The sequence below is a fragment of the Pungitius pungitius genome, chromosome 4 (assembly GCF_949316345.1).
Source record: "Pungitius pungitius chromosome 4, fPunPun2.1, whole genome shotgun sequence".
In the NCBI taxonomy this organism is placed as follows: Eukaryota; Metazoa; Chordata; class Actinopteri; order Perciformes; family Gasterosteidae; genus Pungitius; species Pungitius pungitius.
The window spans coordinates 14,918,672-14,943,679 of NC_084903.1; the positions used below are offsets into that span (position 1 = coordinate 14,918,672).

At 41.2% G+C, this 25,008-nt stretch overlaps 1 protein-coding gene across 1 annotated transcript in view; it reads right to left on the reverse strand.

Annotated features, from left to right (window-relative positions):
- Positions 1 to 1,578: 1,578 nt before the first annotated feature.
- The window catches only part of mafa (MAF bZIP transcription factor a), a 68,444-nt gene continuing 45,014 nt past the window's right edge, over positions 1,579 to 25,008 (reverse strand). Inside the window, exon 3 of the mRNA XM_037486006.2 lies at positions 1,579 to 9,429. The gene's annotated coding sequence lies outside the window, so the exon portion shown is untranslated. The remainder of the gene's footprint in view (positions 9,430 to 25,008) is intronic.

Consider the following 25,008-nt stretch of genomic DNA (forward strand, 5'->3'; position numbering starts at 1 on the left):
AGAAAAAAAGATGTAACCTCACTCCCCACTCTACATGTGGAATTGCCGGGTCACAAACAGTAACGAAAACCACTTTGAATTACTCAGGCCCAAAAAGACTCTCGTGGTTTAAATGATGATACGGTTCATTGTGAGGTTTTTTGCTGAAATGCCAAAACAAACACAAACTGTGTGAGGGCTTAAAATGAAAGTGCTCTTCAATCATTTAGAGAAATGTGTTGGAGTTGGTTCACAAATTGATTTGGTTTTGTTATCGGCATTGTCAATTGATTACACCTATAGGGCGATAATGAAATAACTAATTGAATATGTCCGCTTGTAAACACAAAGGGCCACGTCTCGCTTGCTGAGACTCTGAGTGGCTTTTAATTAATTGATGACTAAGTTGAATAACCTTCACATGACTATTACCCATATATTTTGTTTGTGGAAAGGAGTAGTCCTATCGATACACCAGGAAGCAAGGATGCACTGATACCACCGGTTTTTAATCATTATTAGCAGCAAAAAAAGTGGGTAAAACAAAAGAGTGGTTTGACACTGAAAGGAAAATATACCTACCTAAATATACCTAAAGGTAAGCCTGCCTAGGATAAGTTGTTCACATGTGGGTTAACTCCTTCATTTCAACCGGCTCGCATGCAAGACAGGAGACTTCTTCTTGTGTCTTGAGGATTTGAAGCATTTATTCAGCGACAAATAACCTGCTTACACTGTTCTGCCACGTTCAGAGCTATGATGTTACTGCTGCCTCCGAACTCATCGTCACACAAGCTCTCGCTCTAGACAAAGCTCTGACTGATAATACGTCAGGCGTGGAATACAATGGCGGAAACCCCGACGGATAAACTTGCAGCTTAACTTCTTGACGCAGAAGAGACTTACCAAGAAAATGGCCGCATGGGTGCACGACAATCCTCTCAACATTGGAGGGCTTCCGGGAGCGGGAAAGGTGAACTGGAATCTCATTAGCCCGTTTTGGTCATACGGTGCAGCTGATAATAAACTATGGATACACACTATTTGTGCACTTTGGAGAAATAGTTTAGTATAAGTAATAATTATCAATCGACTGACATTTTTCACACCCACCTACCTGTTTAACTAGCAAAACTGCCCTCATTTGGTTTTACGGTTAAGAATACTTAATACTAAATGAGTATTTGGTCCATCCCTTCCAGCTTAAAGGAATATGCTAATATCTACAGTGTGGTGTTTGCATTTAGGTGTTTGGCTCAGGCCAATGTGAGGTGGAACTCAACCTCCCGTCACCAGCATCCACAGCGAACAATCAGGGTTCAAAGGTCATTGTTACTGAGACCGTGGTGTCTTCGTATTTCATCATGGACATAATGACTGTAAAAACTCATTACTTGAATTAACATTTAGAGGAAAGCACTTTACTCAGGCACAAATGTCCCAAAGGCTTTTCATAATTAAAATTGTATTCATTTTTTAAAATATTTGGTCTCTTGTCTTCATGGTTGGCCTCGTTCACGTCTGTAAAATATAATCATTGAAAATATGCAAAACTTAAAGAGGTTAGTTCAGAAAACGAAACAACATATTTTCTTCTTACAATAATTATTTATTAAATTTAAAATATCTTTAGCACAGGTTAAAAATTAGACACTTGCATCTACCATGACCGCCTTGGGATACAACATGGTTCTAACATGGTTGAAAATAAACACTCTTAGAAACCAAACAGATTTCTCCTTACTTTTTCCATCACTGTCTTCAAAAAATGCCACATTAGAGTTTCAAGGGCAGAGGCAAATTTGGCATACAGATAATTATTGTCACTTAAACTGAAATAATGGAGAAAAAAAAACTTCAAAATGTGCCTACGAGCAAATCATAATATTGAGATTTTTGAATGAGTCCAAATTGCTTGTTGTACCTGCTTTATAGTTGGTTGGGGTTTTTAAAAATAACGGCACACTTCAGAGCTGGTGATACGTATTTTTGGTGAGATAACCAAAATCAAGAAACAGTTTTACCATAAAATTTAGTTGGCTGGTTTTAGACACCAAGGAAATGTTACAATACATTACGCCTATGCATGTAAAGTGCAGTGGCAATGCAAAAACTACAAGAGTACGGTCAACACTGCCATCCTTTCCCTCGTCTACAATTCCACAAATCAATCCTTTTTGCCTCAGCCCTTCTTTATGAAACTTAAAAAAGGACAACGAGTAACATGAGCAGAGCACTGTAGTAAATGGCAGGCCAATGCGTTAGTTATCAGTAGGAAAAAATGAACAGCAAAAACATATTTTTTTCCAGTTTTGAAGTTGTTTACAAACCATATTTGCGTTCACAATTCATTATGTATTTCGATGTTTGATTTTTTTCATTTTTTATTACATGCCATATGTGAAGTCTCGGTTACAAAAGTACCTGAACAAATTGCTTGTATATTAGCATGCATAGCTGTTTGATATTTACATCCTATTTACACAGTTGAACTAAGAAGAGAAGGGTCTACATTACATTTTCTTTTCATGTGTTTCATTTACATTTCTAAGATGGAGAACACAAAGAAGCCTCATACCAATCTGCAGAGTACACAGGACATGCACATGAAGTAGGATGTCTGCTTGCCTGACGAACACGCGGCGTTTTATTTGTTATCACTGAAAAATGAATCGCTCAATTGTGTTACAGCCTATGTCTCTGACCACTGGCACTGCATTGCATAACATAGATCTACTCTTTTTTTCTCCCCTTGTCTATATTGCGCACCAGTCTCTGAGCACAGGGGGCTTGGAAAGGTTAATTTACGATGTTAACCGTGCCGTGAAGGGAAAAGCAAATAGGAAAGAGTATGCACAGCACCAGGGAAGGACATTAAGCTGCGGCTACATCTTTCTCTTCTTCGCTCCCTCCACTCGTCCAGTGACAACAGTAGGGCCCCCAATGTGTACAAAGACACGAGGGCTATCACCATCCATCATCCCGTAGCCACGTATCAACATAGCACGTTCCAGAAAAAGTCAAATATATCCGTTGGACTTAACAGGATCAGTAGTTAGTGTAACACAAAGAGGAAGACAGTAAAGAAAATGTATATACAATAAATAACAAATGTAATGCTGCATCACATCTATTTACACATTTTACTTCCCTTATGTTATGGTAGTGTATTTTGTAGAAAGATTGGAAGACATGGATATATTTAGACTGCATCTAGTATTTATAATCCAGCTCATTGTATTAAAGATATTTCTCATTTAGTTGGAATAACATCAGTAAAACACCCTTGATTCCCCTAATAGTGCAGGTCCTTTGTCCCCTTCCTGCTCATTTACACTCAACCTGTAATATAGGCAATGAGCAGCACTATACCCTCACTGGGGGTCCATAAACACTTGATTTCACAGAACTGCCTTTGATAAAGGAGGGAGGTGACTGCAGGAGCATGTTAATGTGCTTTCCCATAAAGCTTATCTCTGACTGGGGTCGCAGGGGCCAAGTGGCAAGGGGCTGATAGCCATAGCAATAAGACCCTAGAAGCAGTTACTGCAGCTTACGACCCCTCAGACAATAACCGAGCCAACCAAGGCCTACCTTTGGATAATCAAACACCTCATCCAGGCCCATGTGGGAAATAATGTGGACATTTAGTACAGTACAATTGAAATGAGGGGCTAGCACAACTTAACCTCTGCTAACAGAGAAGGGGGGGCAATGTTTAATTGTCCATCAGCAGCAGTGATGTAAAAGCGTGTTAATACAAAACCATGAGCTTACCCACAGTGTTGAGACCTGGCTACGAAGTAATAACTGTGAATAAATTTAAAAAATGACCCCATTCACAGTTGAAAGGCAACACATTTCCGAAACCATATTTGTAAGAACCGTATTGGGTTTTTTTCTGTTAATGCGTCTAGCTGCACAATTATTTTTCTTGTATATCTTTCAGGTATATGTGATGATGCTGTATAATTTTGTGGACTAAAGTCGAGAGCTTTGAAGCATACTTTGATAGCATATGGTTATCCCCTGCTGTTTCACACTCTCTGCTCTATGGGGGGCCCAGAAGGGACGGATACGTAACTTTCTGGACTCTGCAAACTTTTCACTTCTTTGAAACTGAAGGATTACACCCTGTTCACAGCAGGGGGGAACAGCATGTATCCAAGCATCGTCCCTTGAGCCACTTTAATCTTTATTTTACACCCTAAAGACAGACCCCCCTATGTCCCACAAAGGATAACTATCCTCAGATGGCAGAGGAAATCAAATCAATGCTATCGCCTTTCTTGCCACGCTGTGTACCTGACCCCGACTGAGTGCATACATTATTTTCATGATCACATTTGTGTGGCTACAAGAAAGTCCATTCTGAGTTTTCCATATACATTAGCCACATCAATAGTGTTTCAAAACCGGAAAATTGGAGTCTAGTTAAGCTACCGTTAATTGTCTCTTTTCTGGCTCAGGTGCAGGAAACTCAATCAAGCTGTCAGAACCCAGACTGCACAGCTAAGTGGTGCACAGGCTGAAATGCTTGTGCACAGATTTTGGACATTTATCTTTTTCTCTTTTGATTTATTTCTAAAGTGGCGACTTGAGTATTTGGAAAAGACCCTACCGCTATGAATACAATTCATTTGTCTGTTTTTTGATACTCTTACAACCCTTACATGACGGCTATTCAGCTATTCTAACACAGATAATAGTTGCTAAAAGGATCTGTTTTTCTCCATTACTTAATCAAATGCAACGGTTTTGGTTTACAGCATTTATCCATTGTATTACACCGAGACCAGCCCAGAGCATATACTCCAATTGAGGCATTTTGGTTAATCCGATTCTCTCCAACAGCCCCTACAAATCTTCTTGGGAGCCAATCTCATCTCAGTGAGGGGCTTGAAGGCTAACTGCTCACCCAGAGCACAAGCTTATGCGCGGGCCAGAATGAGGTGGGAGTAAGGGCTTTAAAGGGCTGTATTATTCATCCCTGCCATTAACTATGTGACATAAGGAGGTCTTTTATATCTTTGCTTCTGTCTGGCTATTAGAACAGCCGTCACCCAGTCAATCCCTGCATTCAAATCTATGATGTTTCAATGCTTCATTTTGAGTATTTCTACGAGTTGTCTTAAAGTCAAAATACCCAAGCAAGTCATCAATTATGTGAGTAATGTCAGTGTGTACAAATTATAAGTTGAGCTCATACATGTGAATCAGGTTTAAAGCAGAGCAGTTGACACGGGTTGCCTCACTGTTATCCTTTCCCCTTTGACCCGACTCCCTCTACCTCTTGTCTGGCTTGAGGTCACCGTAAACCATGACACCCCAACAACACTATTATGCAATGTGAAGTTAATGAATTTAAACTTTTTGACATTTAAAATTAAAATTGTTTACTGGTAAGCCTTGTTGAAATTGAAGTATTTTTTACATTTCTAAGTTGTTAACTCATCTGAATGACCGTATTCTGAACACATCTTGAGCCAAACCTCAGCGATGCAGGGAGGGGTCTTGACTGTTTCACCTTTGTAGCCATATTCTGTCTTAGACGTTGTTTTTCTCACCAGTGTTCTGCCTCTGTGTTTACTCACTTTGCCCTGATGTGCATCTGCCTCGGTGGTCCACAGTCATACCCAGTACACACACAAGCCAGCCAGTGATGACACTAATGGAGTGTTTAGTCAGAGAAAGACAAATACTTATTAACCAGTTGAGAGAATGGGCTGTGAGGTAATCAAATAAAGTGGAGATAAGTTAATAAGCTACAGTGGAGTAAGCTACAAAGGGTTTATCTTGGCTGGCTTGGAACATGTATGCTGCTAAACATTGAGATACACAAGCATGGTCCTTTCCACATGGTTGAGTGATGAGCATTGAGCATTGGTGTATAGATCAACTATGTAGCTGTTATTTCTATCACACTGATGAGAATCGCTAACTTTATAATAGAAAATGCTTCCTTTTGAGCTCTTTTGCTCACCCAAACCCTTGTTTAGGTAATCCCAAAACAAGTTTGACAGCAAATGACAGGGTTGAGGTGAGCAGAGAAAAGAAAGATGGGAACTTGTGTCTATGAAAGAGGTGAGTGGGGGGGGCAGAGAATAAGAGGCTGATTAAGTGGGGCCCATACGTGGGAGACACCGCGCACGGGGCCCAATAGGAGGTAAATCTGAGTCAGTAGTGCTCTATATCTTTCGTATCCCTGCCCCCTTCCTTTTTCCCACGTATCCATCATGTTAATATACCAACAGCGTGGCCTTCTGGGTAATATATCTTTGACCTGTGATTACGCTAACAGCTTATTGTTTGCACACTGAACAATCCCATTATGTCGAAGATCTGTTTACATACAGGCTTGTGTTTAGATTAGCATGGTGTGTGTGTATGTGTGTGTGTATGTGTGTGAAAGAGAGGATGAGCATGAATGTGCCTCTATGCATTTGTGTGCACTTTTAGACATTGTGTATGTGACTCTCTGTCTCTGTATGTTTACGTGCCTGCGCTGACCCCGCACAGGGTCATTGCCAGATAAAAGCACCCACAGTGCCATGAACACTGCAGTATTTGCAGTCAGAAACAGAGGAAATGAGCCTGTCACACATCTGCTACAGCTGCGTAGAAATGCAGCTTTGTTTGACTTCTAAGAAAGTGGAAAGCTGTGAGGCTCAGAGAAGATCAGCACTTGCTCAATGTCTTGTTTCCTACCACATAGAACATCTCATGTGTGAGTGACATCTTCATCCTTACAGTATTTTAAATCGTCTTTGAATAATCACGTCTAAGTCTAAGTTTGTTTACATGTTGGCTGTAAATACCCTCATGTGATCCACTGTGCGCCGACGGTATTTGGATTGAGAATATTTCGTCACATGAATTGGCTTCACATGCGTCACTTAATTTAAGTAATCTACAGCTCCTGTATTCTGTTTTTAGCGTAAAAGGACACACCTGTTATACAACGTTCTGATCTAATTCATCCCTACTTATCATGTTCTACCAAGGTTTTCTGAGTGTCTTAAAAAGTCTACAGCTGTTGTGGGCAGGCATTGTAGGACCATTGGGACAGAAGGGTATAAGTATTTAACCACAGGGCTAAACATCTGGTTGAGCTAATGGTCATGCTCATTAACACAAAGATAACCTCAGACAGGACGTGAGGTCATGACAGCCCAGAGAACCGCATGACGGTGTGACAGTGTGAGGTTAAGGGGTTATTGAACATCGCGGCGTTTTGCCGGTCAGAAAAGAATATTCTATAAGTGGAAAACACCAGAAGAAATCTTGAACATAAGCTCAGTACAACTTACATTTTGGTTTATTTTTGCCTTGTATCCTTTCTCCGCAGCCTTGCTTCCTTTTTGCTGCTGTCCTCTCAGACATCTCTGGCAGTGCATAGACTCATTGAGATCGGCAAATCCCTTTGACATAGGATGAATAGACAGTTGCTGGCAGATTGCCCCATGCCACTTTGTGTGCTGCCACTTAATTGGAGCGCCCCATTTTTCCTTCCCTCCTCTCTTCTCCTACCCACGTTCACTGTGGCCAGGTTCTGTCTGACATCAAAGGCGAGGTTGTGTGTCCCTTCAAAGAGTTTAAACGTATCTGCACATATCTGGTTGGCTATAGAGGACCTTTCGCAATAGAAGGGTGGTAACAATTTCTGCCATGTAACTATACATTTTCTTAAGACCAAGAGGGAGATGTCTAGCTGACAAAGAGCTTGCATTGGCTCATTCGGTCAATCCAGTAAGGAGGCCTACCTACACAACCTCTTTCCATGAACAATGGTGAATATCCTCAACATGCAAAGTACAGCATCTGAGATATAATAGTTGATATATTTTACATATATACAGCAACATATTGGAGTGGTGCTGTGTATAATTGTGTTTCTGTATGCATGCGCTCGTATGTGCGAGTACTTCTCTGTCAAAGTGAACCAGTGTTTTGTATTGCCCCATTGCCATATGCATCCATCAGTGGAATGGACACTTTCCCCACGAGGCTCTGAGGGCATGCAGTTCGCAATAGAAGGGACAGTAGAGGGGTCGTTGATAAGTCATGGTTCCCAAGATGCACAGAACAAGCTGAGAGGTAGAGGATGCAAGTTGATGGAGATGAGGTGTTCAACAACCTTTCTTTTCCCCTGTTGTCCATGCAAAGGTTTTCTGTCATCCCCAGTGATGGAGTAACATATGAGGTTGTACCTTCATTGACGTGGCATATTATATGTCAGTCCATTTGGTTCTTCGCAGTCCAGAGAAGACGGAGGGTCCTCGTGTCTGCATTGCAATCAATGAGGCGTTCTTTTTTTCCCATGTGGAGGCTCATGATCGAAGCACCGTTTTCAATGATGCAAAAAAAAAAATGTGTTGCTCACTGGTTGACAGAAAATTCTCCACAGCAGTTACAACCCACACATTGGAAGGGAGAGGGCAATAATTGCGAGAATAAATAGGTAAGTATAGGAAATAAAAATAATAAAATATTAAAATATGATATTCATCAGTGCTCAGGTTGACTTGTGGGTTTGAGGTTTTCATCTTCAGTTTGACCGTTTGTTTCCTGATGGAACAGATTGACGATTGCAAAGGAAATGCTGCCTTAGAATCCTTGTAAGGTAGTAAAATAATATTCCCTATAGCTAATGCCTTTATGTATATATTTAAATACACAAGAAAAGTGTTAAGACACATGGGACTATTTTCTAACACTATCAGGAGTATGTTAGGCTTCTAAAAAGGTTGACTGAATTACCAATGTGTTGAGATTTGTGATCTAATAGGGGAGTGGTAAATAAACACTATAGTCTGTGCCATGCTGTTGTCTTCATTCGTCTCTATATACATCTACTACTGTTGATATTCAAGAGGAAGACGAGGCCGGTATGTAAAGAGAATAAGAAGAGTAGGAAGACGATTTTTTACATTCCAAATAACTCCCATAGTAGAGTAGAGGAATTACATTGGAAATGATAATTACATGGTCTCTAAAGAAGCAGGAAGAAAACTGACTTCATATGGAAAATATTGAACCATGAGTACTCTATCCACAGTTATGGTGGTTTATGAAGTTGGTGAGAGCGACTTGGTATGTTTTCTATATTAGGAATAAGAATAGGGTTTTATTATGATATATTTACATAGGCATGCATCGATGATCTTCTGATCCAAGAGAAAATAGTCCTTCAAATGTATCTGACATTGTCAACCATCTCATGAGTGTGAGAATGTCCTTTTTTTCTTCTTTTTGCTGTTTTGTAGAAAAAAGCTGGAGGTAAAATATCATGGAGGAAAAGGGAGCTTAAGAGGCTCTCAATTATTTCACTGTAGGAATCTCGGTGGGTCTTTTGTTTTTAGTGAAGTCTTTTTCGAATGTTGTGCTTTGTAGGTGTCTTCCTACGATTGGTCAGCCGCCTTGATGTCATCACTGCCCTGCTGTTGGGTTCTGTTGACAGAAAGAGAAATACAGAGGGAAGAGAGAAAGGGAGAAAGGGAAAGAAAAGACGAGAGAGAAAAGTCATTAGTGTAAAGCAGACCAGATTTCTCACTTTAGGCTTTAGTGTAGTGCTCCCATGCATGTGCACATACACATGCACACAAGTGACACATGAGGCATTAAGGGATGTCCACATTGTGAGCTGGACCTTCGTCTAAACCCGGTTTCCCAGTCAGTAGTCTGTGGTGACACACGGTGAGTCACAGCAACTGTATTTGGAAGAGGACTCTGCTGTCACTTGTGCCTGTGCAGGAACAAAGACCGAATGACCACCCAGTGAGTGTACATGGCGAGCCCACTTGGCTAAGATTCACTGTGACAGTGGCGTCAGCATGGGGGTGAGTCTTTAATCAGCTTTAATTAAGGCCAAGGAGAGACAATGTGAATGGGTCTACTGCATGTCTATATCTTCATATTATTGTGTTCATGTTTTTTTTTTTTTTTTAAGGACACTTGCTGAGACCCCTCAGCAACCTTTGCACCTTGTAAGGGTGATTCATGTAGCCAGAATGAGCACTTTGTAGGTGGGCCGTTAGACACACGATTGTGGTGGAATTCAGCTTCTATCTGATAGAGATCGAATCACATGGCCCTAGTAAAGGTGTTTAGCCTGCACCTATGATAAATCAAAACTAATATTGACATTACGTAGCATACCATTAGAGCTTTAATGAGCCCTTTGAAACCTGAAGTTATTATCTGAATCGTATACACTCAATTTTTCAAAATAAGGTGCTATTTATTGGCCATAAGGTGTTTAATTTGTATAGTCACAACATAGTTGTATTCTTCCCAAAGACAAGGACAGAGCTAGAGATAACTTATATATTTACATAAGCATGCATCAATGATCATTTGATCCAAGAGAAAATAGTCCTTCAAATGTATCCGACATTGTCAACCATCATCTCACACACACAAATTTGCCCACGGTTTGCCTTATCCATTCACCCCTCTAATGGGACATTGTCTCTGTGTGCCCTTCACCACTTTTAGCACCAATCACAGCTGGGTAGATGTCTGTGTTTTCTCCACCTTTGCACTGCAGTGAGACCTGTTCCATGAGCTAATATCTTAACAACAGAGATCACAAGCATTGCCCCGGGGCATACTACAGCCACTCTCAGAAAACACCAACAGACAGGTCTCCAGCCCTGCTTGAATAAATGTGGTCCCAGGGTGTGTGATAACTGAGTATATGATGGGAATGCAGAGCCATTTGGAAGTCCAAAGCCAGGTGTTAGCACTTCAGCTCACTGCCTCATCAATAATTGACAGAGGCAAACCAATCAGAACAATTTGCTCCCCACAGCGAAGTGCTAGAGCCGCCTAACACCAGTGAATCATTAATGAGGCAATTAGCTGAAATGGTTAGACGGTTAGCCCACACCGGCAGCGCTCCAGTGACGCTACTGCGACGGGTCTCCTCATCCAGGAGCCGCACACGACGGAGCGATGCACCGGGCGGTGCAGGCGAGCACAGGGGGAGAAGGAGCGGAATCACACAACGGCGCTCGGAGACGGAGCCGAGCGCCTTTACGGTTGGAGTGTAACTTGTGTCAGCCATGACCGCCCCACATCTGTTGACCACGGAACAGAGAGCCAATAATGGCAACAAACCCAATTGGCCATTACCATGGGAGATTGACCTTTATCGGGTTGCTGTTACCAGTGCGAAGACCAACATAAGCCGTCTCCCGGGTGACTCAAGTGTGGGAGAGCCTTTATGGACACGGATGATCGACCTCAGTGACATCACTCAAACATTGGGGAAGGAACAACAACAATAACAGCATAGATGGAGTTTGCCTTTGAAGAGCAGAGATCCCGGTTTGTTGTTTGAAAGGAAAATCAAAGCCCCGAGGGAGCTGCTCACAAAGCCTCATCGACTGGCCATATTGGAACCATTTCATAGTTTATCGATGCTCCTCTTCCTGCTCTCTCAGACCCCGGCCCAGCACGTGTTCAATTAAACCAGCAACCTTGATGTCTGGAACAATGTTGTTTACTGATTCTCAATCACAGCTTTTAAAGTTGAAATTTCCTTTTTGATATTTCAGCGGCCTAATCATAGTCTCGGTTCCGATATATCTTTGTCATGGAAGGATTTGAAGTGAGAGTGGAAAAACAAGTGGAATAGAAAAGGGGGGAACAAGGCTGAAGGAAGGGGCCTGCATACTAAACTCTTAAGGTTTATTGCGGTAAAGATTTAGCATTTAACTGTGTGCAATTATGTTCCAAGAGTCGGCAGGTTTTCATTCCTAACAGACTATAGAAATGTCAATAAAGTATAATGTATGTCATGCTTTCCCTGATGGTATACGAGAAAACTAAATATTCCGTTTTGCCGATTGTAGCTAATTATACAATTCCACACTCTGTGTAGGATTGTTTCTTAATACACTGCTGACAAATTACTTATGATGATATATTTCAAAGTGAATGGGAGGTAAAGCAATTTGCAGTAAGCAGAATATAGCCCCAATGATCTGGTCCATTATTTGCACCAATTTTAACCTTCTTACATGTCCGAGGAAAGTCTGAAAATCCCCTCTGGTTTATTGGGAAGTTAGGCTTCACAAAGCAATTCGTTTGGGAAATAATTATGCAGGGTGATCGCAATTGCTTCACGGCTATTGACTATATATGGTTGTTGTCTAAATTCATTTGATGATCATGAATTCAAATGTTTAATCCCAAAGAACATTTTGTCAACTAAAAGTTTGAATTCAAGTCTACCTGAGATTGCAGATTGTGAATTTTGTAATATTTTAACATGTAGGTATCATTTTTGGATTACAATTTAGACTCTGATCTTTAAACCACCGTATGAGGAAGTTTGATTAACGTTGCTACTGTTAAAGTTCTTTAGCATTGTTTTTCAATCCGTCAAAAAAATTAAAGAAAGTTTTAAAAATTGTCAGATGAATTTGATTTTTCTTTTTTCAAAGAAATAAACATAAATGATGGAAAGAATGTTTCCCTCTTTTTAAAGAATTTCTTAATATTGACACTGCAGATATTGTAGACACCATTTATTTTTAGAGCCCTCTCAGGATGTGATCCTCAATAGATATTTGCAAAGAGGAAATTTGCATTATTACTTGAGAGAGTCATAAACCTGGCATCTTTGTGTTTTGAAATTAATATGTAATTAAAATAGTAAATCAAAAGGTATTAAGCTGTAGTACAAAGAAAATTAGAAATGTTATCAGATTATATAATGAGCCACTGAAAGGAAGATATGTTCCTTAAAGTAGCATTCTGCTATGCAGACTTCCACATACACTCAAACACACACTCATACGCACATGCACACACACACACACGCTCACAGCCCCGGTTTACATTTATGCACACGCAGGAACAGAAATCTTACCTCACCCTGAAGACCCCTTCCTTTCCAAACCACAATTTTTAAATGTGGAGTCGACACCTTCTCACTGCCTCACCACAGCTTTCCCATAGTTCTCGTTTTAAGGCTTTCATGCTCACAGAAGCTACAACTGCAGTGAGTGAGCGCACGCCCTATCTTGCACATTCAGAGAGTAAACAGGGCCCAATGTCCATATTTTCCAGCCATCCTGGAGTACGGAAAAAAAGCTGTTAAAAGCTTAATGGGCTGTCCTCATTGTTTAAAAATTGTTCAACGTATAAATGGCCGAAGAAAACATTGCTTGGCCTCAATTATGCATTGAAAATAAAGTTATGAGCTAGTGGCTGAATTATTGATGCTGGCACCGGGAACACAAACATGTTGGCAATGTGTCACTGCTTTTTTGCTGATGCTTCATGTTGTATTGATAATTTTCCATCTAAAAAGCCCATGAAGTCTTGATCTGTGAAAGATGGAAAAACACACCACGAGTATTGGAAATCTAATGCAATATTACTGGAAGAGGAAAACGGATAACATATTATAGAGTAACGTAATGGGAAAATGAAAGAATAAAGAAATAAGTCGCCTTGAGAAAAGACTCAAATATTGTCTATTGTGTGAACAGTGTACATTGTACATTTATAGAATGGACATAAAAAAGACAAACATCCTCTAACCACCTTATTCAGTGCCTCATAGAGGTGTTTCACCCAAGCCAATATTTCTTACGTGTGTGCGTGCGTGCGTGCGTGTGTGTGTGCAAAATAGGGCATAGAAGCACCAAGGCTCTTAGTCTTGGGACTGTCCCGTGTGGCTGGCGCTTCCTGAGATGCAAATGTTTGTGCTTCTTTGCCCATAGCTTCTCTATCCTGTGTCTCACTGACTCTTTCTCAGCTATACACACACGTTCAAAAGCGCAAAGCAAGATAATAACAAAATCAATTTGTCATTTAAATGTATTTCTAAAATGTATTTTTTCAAGTGTATTTTTAACCCTTTTGAGATGGAAAACATAAAGGGGGCAGATTAAATAACAGTTGTATATGTCTATGTGTGTATGTAACCGTGGGGTTACATTTGTTTCCAGAGATTGAGATTTTTCTAAACGTATTCTCCTTTCACAACATAGTTTTTTCTTTTTTTCTTTTTCCGCATCATAATGTATTTTTCTCAATCACCAGTCAACATGCACACGGATGTACATGCATTTATACATTCATGTGTTGTTGTGTAATTGATGTCTTCAGTGAGAAAAGTGTCGGTATGTAGTCTCTGGGGTCAAGGGTGACCTTCCAACGCTGCAAGGAGAACGTTATTACTTTTCCATGCAGTTACTTTTTCTAAGTCATCCATCTTTTTTTCTCTTGAAGGAAACAAAATGTATGCTCACATGCTCTGTGCAAGTGCAAAACTCTCAGTGATCATTACAGATATCACGTAGTCTGACGGAGGTGTGGAGCGCCACACGTAAGCCGCCTACACCCACTGCTGAGCGGAGGCGCGCTCAGCCCTTATCTCTGTGGACATCGTGAGGTTATTCTCGTGCTGCCTCGCTCACTGAGGTGAATGTGCTGCTATTGAGAGGCCATAGTTGAGACACCGATTACCCAATCAGATCCTGGGTTTATAGACGTAGCCACAATGAGAGCGGCACTGCGCTCACGCAGTGTTTCACAATCTGTGGCCGTTTAGCAGTAGCTGCACACACAGGCGCTGTGAAGTGTTGAGCAGCTCAATGAGGCGCTTTCACTCTCCCTCTTCTATTTGAGTGAAAACAGGGCCCGTTCTCTACTGAGATTGTTTCATTGTTTTATTTTCACACCTGTACATATTTCAAACAATTTCACTCAGTTGTATTTGCTTTAAACAAGTATTTATTATGATTATTGAAATGAATATGCTGGTGAAAAAAATATTTAAATATATATATATATATAAAATTAAATTATATATTAATAATATTAATCATGTCCATTTTAGGAGGTAAATTCCAAAATATCAATTAGTTTTTTGATGTTCTCTTTATTAAAAATGATTCATTGATGTTGATAAAAGAAATGTTTTTAGTTTTATTTAATTACTTAGTTCTGAGTAAAAATGCTAAATCTAAATATTTAAAGGAACACTTTCTTAAAGTAAAGTAACTTTGCACAGCATCTTGAATATAAAAGTAAATAGAAGTCACCCGTTTTAATTTGTGTTCATTCGTGCAAACATCCGGAATAACTCCTGGCGTGATTCACTGTGCAGCCCTCACTCACTCACAGTTGATGCGGCGCTACTGGGAAGAAGCTTTCTGACTCACACGACCACAGGTCACAACCTCCGTTTTACATGTCAATACCTCTCCAGCCTACACGTGTGTGTCTTCGGCTGTGGACGCCAGCCTTGAAACAAAGAATAGAAGCACGTGGACCTATTTTCTGCTCGGTGTCAGTTTCGTGTCAGACACCGGTGACTCAACTATTGTCATGCTTTTGGTCTTTCATCTCCGTAACGGTGACTGCTGAGATGTTCTTACTATATTTCCGATAAATGAGAGATTTTATGTTCAACTGGCAGTCAGAGGCCACTGTTAACCTTTCCACACCTCCGCAAAACTGTGTTTTTCACCTCATTTATGAGGCGTGAGATGTGTAGTAGAGAGCCGCCCACTCTCTTCCGTTTCAGGGTCCTTTAATGTTAGCCTGTAGAGGAGTTGCTTAAGCGATCGATATCCATAACACTGCAAAAATAAATACATTTGTGACACCGGGAAACTGCACCATGCCACCGCAGCACGCTCGGTTTCATGCAAAAAAAAAAGAAAAAAAGATTGCGTCTCGAAAGAGGATCACAGACTTATGTCTTTCTCCGCCTCAAAAAAGCGAACAACACGTTCGACCGTGTGCTTCATTTTTTTGCAAACTCTCTTGTGTCTTCAAATCTCATCAGAGGAAAATGTCCCTTCTGTCCTCCCTCTGCTGCAGATAAAGAACAGGCGTCTGAGTAATTATGGTGCATTATCGCCAAGGAACACTTCGCCGCTACATGTTAAGCTGTGTAGTGAGCGGTGACAAACGAACGACCATTTTAATTTCTATCAGGAGGAAAAACACATGGCTGGAGCCAACGAAGTCGGCGCTCTCATTCTGCCACTGACTGAGACCATCTGGACCCAATAAAGTTTTTCCCTTTGAATCAACAGCTGTTGGAAATTACAAGGCAACACCGGTTATCTCCATATCGGTTCTTTTGCATTCAGTTTAAAACCAACGGTGTTTGCTCCTCTTGTTTTATACTTTGATGCCACTTTTTCTTTATGTCTTTCTTCCCGTATCGTTCTCCCTCTAACCCCGGTGATCGAAGGGGGAACATCTCAGTCAATCTGTCAGCGGCTGACAGTTTTACAACACATGCACTACACTGATGGGTACCATCACTCACGTAACGATTGCCCCTCCACCCTGAAATCAAAAGACAAGACAGAGTGAGAGGGTGGTAGAGGATTGAAGAAAGGGAAGCAAAAGCAATTCGATCTGTTTTGTCTACAGAACAGAATTGTCTCTATTTTTTTTTCCTAGATGTTCGTGAGGTTTTGAACTCAGAGGTATATTTTCCCCTCTGTGCTGCAGAGATGGAATCAACATGTTTTTCTTTTTCCACAGGCCACGAAAGAATTTGTTCCGCTCTGCTGCCGGGTATAAGTCTAACACTTAATTTTGTCCTGGATAGAACTCATGATGATAAGGCCAAGGCTTGTTGGACCACAAATAATGTGATGTATGTTGAAAGCAGTATTTCCTTTGTTTAAATTCCCTCTGCATTTGAAATGAATGAAGAGAGCAGCTTGACACTGCTCTTACTTACTACTACGCTCACGCTAAGATGGCACAGATAATCTTCCTTTCCACATATACAGGTCTTAATCATCTCAATGATATTTTTTCCACCTCAAGTTGACAGAAGTCAGTGACGATGTCAATGTCAGATCTGCACGTGTCCTACACGGCCACTAGGACACATGCACATTTGAGTCTGGAGTTTTACTTTAGATTTGAGATAGTTCAAGGTAATAAATGGCCTGCTGGTTTTAAGGAAAGTGTAGTTTCAATTACCCAACACAGAATAAAAGTGTTTGCACCATAATGAAACTGTTGTAAACTGTGGTAGTTGACCCATCAGTTTAGTTTTTCTTAGCACAATGACACAGGATATATTTACTTTTTTTTATCTCGCAAGCTTAAAAAGTGCAGCATAGCTTCATCCTTTGAGGAAAGTGATGGAAAGGAAAGCAACCATTTGAGAACCAGCAGACATATTTAAAATTTTTCACTTAACCTTTTTATTATTTTGAATATTGTGATTAGTAAAAGTTTGAATGAATAAAATCTTCCTCATTCTGCTTTCAACATTATAGTCCTACATCGACAGCGTGGGTGGATAAATTAAAAGAAGCCACGCTACAAATTCAAATTACAGCACAGGAAGGACTGAGACCGAGGGGAGTAGAGTCCTTAACGTTCCCCACAAAGCAGGAGGCAAAATCTGCCCACATGAGAGAGGCAAATGAGCCAATCTGTTGTCTGTTTACTAGGGAACGGCAGCAGAAGCATCCTGCCACCCTGCCCCGTCATATGGGAGCCGGGCTCCCACAAACGCATGCTTAATGACTCGATTTATTCACCCCGTCACTATATCTTCATCTCTGCCCCTCTGTTTTCTCTAATGGTCTGGCCCATATGCACTTCCAGTTTTCCATCCCGATTGACTTATTCAAGTTTTGCGCACATTGTCAATAACTTCTGTGGAGTGGGGAGCGGCAGCGTGGTGTGGATTTGCAACGTACCAAACAGACCTGTGGCCTTTTTGAAAGTTCGCCGTGTCCCAGTACAAACCCAGGGCCGGGGTGTCTTGTGCTCCCTTGAAGCTGTGCTGTGGAGGCCGTCACTGGGCCCACGTTGCCAGAGCATCGATCAGACTGTAGCTCTGTAAGGTCTCTCAAAAGCTTTATTCTTAAATCTATGCTGACAGGCGATGACATGATGGAGACGGGGCTGCTGAATTGATTGCGTCCTCTCTCTTCTTTCACTCTGCTGCTCACACTCCAATTTCCCTCTGCCTCTCTCTCTCTCTCTCTCTCTCTCTCTCTCCCCCTAGTATCTTTGTCCCATCACTCTCTTCCCTTCCATCTCCTCTCCCCCGTCCTGCCTCCTTCCCAAGTCATCGCCTGGATGTGTCGAGCACAGGATGTCAGATTATTTCCCAGCAGACACTGCGCTGTGTGACAGACGAGTGGAGCTGTATTTCACCGGATGACATGCCTTTGCCTGCCCCCCCCACACACACGGACACACACACACACACACACACCTCCTCCCTCTCTCTTCAGACAACATCAAATATCGCCGGGCCCTTTTGATCACTTTAAAGTCTTGTATCAGGAGAAGAGCCGGCGCTTAAACAAAAGCAAACAAAGTGTTTCATCTGTCATGTTTGTCAGAGGGCCATATGTGAGGCGTAACCGCTCTCCTGTGGGAGAGGTGCAATCCACACGATACCACAAGATGTTGGACTCTAAACAGCTATATGCCCATTCTTCATTAACTTAGATTCTATATTTATATTTGAACGTATAAGTGTTAAATTAATAAAATAATTTAAACTTATTTACTCATACGTTTAAATCCCTTCAGTTTTCAGATGATTTCCTGTTCACTTGAGCTGGGCTTCAGTCCATGTCTTGTTATTGTAATTGAACGCACTGAGGGCTTTGGCACGGGTCGGCCAAATATACAGGACAACCGCTCAGCATATTGTTTCTTTGGCACCTGCCCCCCACCAGATTAATAACTGAGGTCGGCACTGGCGAAGCACGCATAGATACCAGAAAATTACAATACTAATTCAGGACTAGGGATTTATACACCTTCCTCTCCCAGGATTTATGACGGGGGGAAGCATGACGGCGAGAAGAGGGAGAGGGAGATGAAGAGAGACTAATAATGCTAGCAAAAGTGATTAGCTCAATGCGAGGAATTGTGTGTTTGTAGTCCTGCGATTATTATTGTGTTTCTCATCACATAATGAGTCTGAACAATGCAGTTAATGGTATTATTGGCCGGCCCCCAGAAACGGGGGTGTATATGAGCTGGATAGCACTTTTTCCTCAATAAATCACTCCAGTGCACATGGTAATATTTAAATCTATGTTATTAAAACTGTTGGAACAACACTATCAGATTTATGTTGTGTTATTTTATTATGGATTGATTATCATCATCACAGACATATCTGATTTGCGGGGAGGCAGCTGGAGCGAGGTTGGTTTAATCCATTTTGATTGCTCTGCAGAGGAATGCCACTGCTCTGCTTGAATGGACAGTCGTGTACCTCTAATGATTCCTTCTTTCTTTGGTTTGTATGTGTTTGTACCAGTATCTTTTAAATATATCCATCCTCTTTCTTGGTATTGTCTAAAAAAATGTAAAAAAAATATAAATGATTTCAACAAAAACTTAAGGAAAACATAATATGTTCTATTTGTCTATCATCCTTTTTAACTACTGTAGGTTATTTGTCTTGTTCATCCATGGGGACACTTTATAATATCAGTTTGATGAAAGCATCATGAATCATTTAAAATGTCATTTTATGGTAGATTAACATAAAAGGCACGCTGGATTGTCCGAGTAATTTCACTTTCATGAAAATGTGTTAAACCAGAGGTACCCAACAAAATGTGTGACCACGAAATACACACACACACACACTCTGCTCTATATTCATAAATGAACCTGATGTGTCTAATTATGATCAGTTTACTCATTTTGTAATGTATACGTAAAGGTAGTCTGGACAATGAGGCACAGAGGGGCCCTTTGAATACGTCCGTTCACGCCGCGGCGGAGGAATTACCGGCTCTCACAACTGTGACAGCCCTGAAATTAAAATTGAGTTTCACTCCTTCCCACTTGCCCACCTGCCTCCTTCCCCCTCCCTCCCTACCACTCTTTCTCATTCTCTCTCTCTCTCTCTCCCTCTCTCTCTGACGGCTCAATAACAGGTGCCATGCTAAGAGAGCTGTTACAGCCGTCCCTGAGTGGTTGTGTCAGCAGCAATGTTCAGGGTTGAGCTTTCCAACCTGCTCACCGTGCAGGAAAAATAAAAGAGAGGAGTAGAAAAAAAGAATCTCTCTGGTCCCCAAATGACGCCCGCTGGGAGCCATCCTGCACTAAATTTTGCCGGGTGGTTCTCCCCTGTTTTCTGCCTTGTGGCCCCCGGACTCCGATTTACAGACACAGCCATATTGGGCCTTTCTGCATGGTGGGGCCCAAGCAGCTGTGTTCAGCAGAAAGAAACTGACAACAAAATAAATAAATAAACACACAAATCAACAAACACATAAGAAAAGCTTGTTTCTTTACAAATTAACTTTTTGTGGGCCATCCGCACAAAATAAACCTAGTTGCACAGGTTTGGCCTGACTATTCGAAAAAGCTCAAACTCTGTAAAAACTAGAAAATCCACTAAAGGGTTAGCTGTCAAACAAACTCAGCATTATCTGCGTGTCGTCTTTGACTTCAAGAGGTAGTTCAGCTGATATTGATATCATTTTCCTTCAACACAACACAAGGCGATTTGTCGTCGTGATTGCTCATCTTCAACGCATCTTTAAACACACTCCTTAAGATTTCAAAGGCTCTTGGCAAAATCTATGCAAATGAAGCTGCCTCGTGAAAAGACGCATCTCGGTGCATGAAGCCTGCAGCGGGCAATAATCACAGACGGATTGTGTGCAAACAAGAGATGCTGAGCACCTCAAAGCTCTGCGAGCAGCAGACACACACAGCGCCGAGTCCGTGATTGCTCAATTTCTGCTTGATGATGAACAGCAAAACAACAGTATCTTTACTGCTTTAAACTTTTTGATTTCTGTGCGTTTACTATTAGAAAAAATGTGACAATTTTAGGAAACACAATCTAGATACATTGCTTCGAGCAATAATACTGCGAAGGAATGAACATAACAAAGTAAAATGACCAAGATCCGGCTTTTGATATATGTCACAACAACTCAAGCACATGGACTCTGCATCTCAACATAATCCATAAACCTCTTCTCCCTCCTTTTTGATGGAGGGAGGGGTTGAGATATGTTAGCATATAGGTAATCTAAATTTAGCTTCCATACCATCATGGGCCGTTTCATTTTACGCACACAAAAAAAATGATAAATTTCAAAGGTGACCTGATGGATTTCATTACAGCTGATTGATCGGCTTATATGAGGGTGTCACGAGATGGACAGAGCAGACATGGTACACCTCCAGGATCCTACATAGGACATATAGGCCAGCTAACCACAGCACACGGCCTCGTGACTTATGGTACTTATTTAATGAAATGTATGGAATTATATGAAGTTTTTGCTTTGCCAATGACACTAAAATGTAACTGTGAATCACAGGGGATTGGGAATCTGTCTCTGACACGGCTCGCAAGCAAAAACACACAAGACAACGTACAATGACTCAGCAACTTTTACTACTTATGTTAACAATTCATACTATTTTATTCATCGAAATTATAGAAAACAAACCATAACGCTACAGTTTTAAACATTTTCAAATATACAGTACTAGGCAGTGTCTACTAAAGAGACATACACAAGACAAACTAAACTAATGATTTAAATCAATGATTATAATGTTTTTATTCTGTTATATACTTGGGTATATAATAGTTTGAGGTTATTTTATGTACATTTAGCATTTCTTTCTCTCCCAGTTAATGGGAATTTGTTGTTTGAGCAGTTATTTATGGATATCTTTGCATTCTTTGCAAGTGTTTGGGGACAGAGCAGGAATCCCTCCTCTGAACTAGTAAATAACCCCTGCAATTTATCATAAGAACAAGAAAGAAATGTCAAGGGCACAAGAATATCTTTTTTTCTTGAGGTCACACACAAGACATAAACAGAAACACGCATGCAAAAACACACACACATTGACATGCTGCATTATGACCATACTGCACTTCACAGAAATTGAGGCATTGAAAAATCACTGAGACCTGAAAGTGGGGCCGAGGTGGGACTAATTGAAATGAACTTTAAAAAGGTGGGGGTGGGGGGTACCTAATTAAACATGAACTTTCTCTCCTGTGTTTGTGTTGACATCATGGGGCCTAAATTTAAGCTCATCTTTGTTTGGACAAACCTGGCGACGCAGCTAAAAGAATGCTGTACATGAACGAGGAGAAGGAATAAGGTCATTGCTTTTCTTTAGTGAAAACCTATTTTTCCTTGTCTCAAGTCACCTGCGTCACCTTTCTGGAGTGTGCGAGGGCCCCGTTCGTTAACTACCACTTTTCCTCAGAGAGACCATGGCGCATACGGTACCTGGTGTTGTGTGGGTGTCGTCCGGTTTATCTGTGCTCATTTGAACAGCAGATGAAAGTATCGGCATGCATACAGCATGTCCTTATGCACCTACCTGTGTAGTACCTGCCCGGTGCCGAGTGTGTGTGTGCGTGTGTGTGGGGGGGTTTTAGGATAGATCGGTGTGTGCACGCATGCATTTGTTTGTTGCTGTTTATTGCCTGTTCTATTTTCTGTATTACTTCGTCAGGGACACGGCGCAGTGCAGGAGCTGTGAAGTTTCCCAGTAACAGGCTAATTCCTCAGTGGCTGTTTAGAGTGTCTCCTGCAGTGCTAAGTGTTCTCCTCCCTGTGCCTGATCAGAAAACAGGACCACTTTAGTCAGTTTGTTTAAGGTCCCCCGAGAAGGCTCTCATATCCTCCTCCCTCTACTCAGCCCTTCCTTTTCTCTGCTCTGTCTCTCTTGTACTCTCGCACTAAAACGCCGTCGCAGAGCCACCTCGACACTTACATAGAACGAAACATATCAGCTTAAAATGTGTGGATCACTTAATTTCATCTTTTTCTTTTTTTACAGGGGATTGAGGAAGATGATTTTTGCAACTTTTCTATTTGTAATCTATGGTACAATTCCCGATGCTTGTTTTAGTTTGATAGGAGGCGTCCACTATGTATGGAGCTATATGATAGTGCTGCACCTGCAGAAAAAGATTCAAAAGAAAATCTAAGGATGAGGTCAGGTTTTGAACAGATAACATTTATGGCAAGGATAAATGCCTATGTGGGGTTCATTATGACATTTAACACTTCCTAAAACAATGCCTAAACGTATTTTGTAATGCAGGAGATGATACTCAAAAGATGTTTCTTCCAATAAATGAATAATCTTAACTGGTAACCATGGTAACTAAAAGATTAAGCTGGAGAAAATCGGGCCATAACAGCCGGCATAACACAACCAGGTGGTAAAGGTCATTTTTAAGAGGTAGTTTGAATTAACGTCTTGTGTTTATACTTAATGTCTAACAATTTAATTACACACCACCCAACTCATTGTGTGATGTGTGTGAGTACAAGCGTATGATGACTTCCCTCTATTTTACCCTGCTCTTATGTAGAGGCCTCGTTACAGCTCCTTCCAAACTTCCCTCTGCACAGCGACACTCAGATTATGCACACAAAGATGTTCACTTATGCAATAATTGCAAGTGACTTGTTATACTGGAATACTATCTGTATCATTTCTGTATGATGCTTTCATTGCTCATTGTGTGACCCTTTAAAGATGTTTATTTGGCCTTTTTTTAGTTCAATTTAGAATAGGATATATTTGCAAGGGAAATTCTTTGAATAGATAATTTATCCCACAACATCAAGAAATATTCTCTGCTATCCTTGTGTAAAGGTGAAGTTTCCTCACAAGAGCTGACAAGTGTGAAATTACAATGGGAAGTGCTTCATACCCTGCCATTTACCTTCATTCATTACCACACTGCGCACACACACACACACACACTCTGGTTACAGTCCACAGCTGACTGGCTGATATGGCACGTCATTCCCTTAACCGGAAATCTAGGAAAATACCACACATATTATGCATGACAGTTTTTCCCTTCAGAATCCCTCAAACTTTGGTGGTCCTCAAAGGCGTCGGCTTGCCTTTGGAGTGTTATTGAATATAGGAGTACAAAGAAGGTTGGAAGTAGAGATAGTCCTGCATGGATTATAGCTCATCTATACCACTGGTCTCCAGGCCAGTAACTACATCCATTTGACGTTCAAAGGAGGGCTGGACCACAGAGATTTTCTTCTAAGTGGTGATCCCCCTTTAAACAATTTAATGAAAATGTGAGAACTAAATATACACAGAATTATTCCAGGGTATCTATTTTGAATTGTCATACATATATACACATATCATTTTTCTGTTCTTCTTACTAAGTGTGAGTTGTCTGAAGGTTATTTAGCCGACTCTGTGGCCAAAAGCAACTGAGGAGACACTCGGCGGTCATAAGTCTTTGTCTTTGAAGACTGCACGCTGCGTTCGAATCGCTGCTGCAGCGTAATTGATACAGGCTCACGCTGTTGAGCTTAACGGAGCCCCATCATGGCCTTACACTCAGATCTCTCACGGCTGTAGGGCTCAGAGTACTGAGCTCTCACAAAATCACACAAGCGTGTGCGGGCACCCACACACACACACACACACACACACTCATAACACCCAGCTGGCTTCTGGCGAGATCACAGCTACACAGATCCAGAGCAGAGCTAGTTAGAGTAACACTAATGGAGATGAGCTGCCTGGTTAACTCAACGGAAAATTGAGCAGAGTTGATGCTTATTTTATCACAGCAGTGGTGCCTTCCATAGGGAATACGCAGTCAACTTACACTGATCTTAAATCTTTGGGAACAATGGAAAAGAAATACTGTGGCGTGAGTGAGGGAGCATGTTGGCTCTCTACAGAGAACGCTTTCTAATCTGAAGTGTTATACTGCATGCGATGGATGCTTTCCTTGTTAGTAGAAGGCACGATTGGGAGCATTCGTAAGGGCATGCTGTGCTCAATCGGAACTCTCCCACTGACAAGGAGCAACTTCTCACGTGGCTCCTTAGAAACAAGCGCATCAAATCATATCACCGGTCTGAGATGTGGGCCACGCCTGACTGCATCTGTCCTGCCCGGCAGCACTGTAGCCTAGTAGGAACTTCCGAGGATCACTAGCAAGCATGAGGAGGACCTCTTGCTTTTATCCCTCCGCCTGACATTCTGTGACATTTA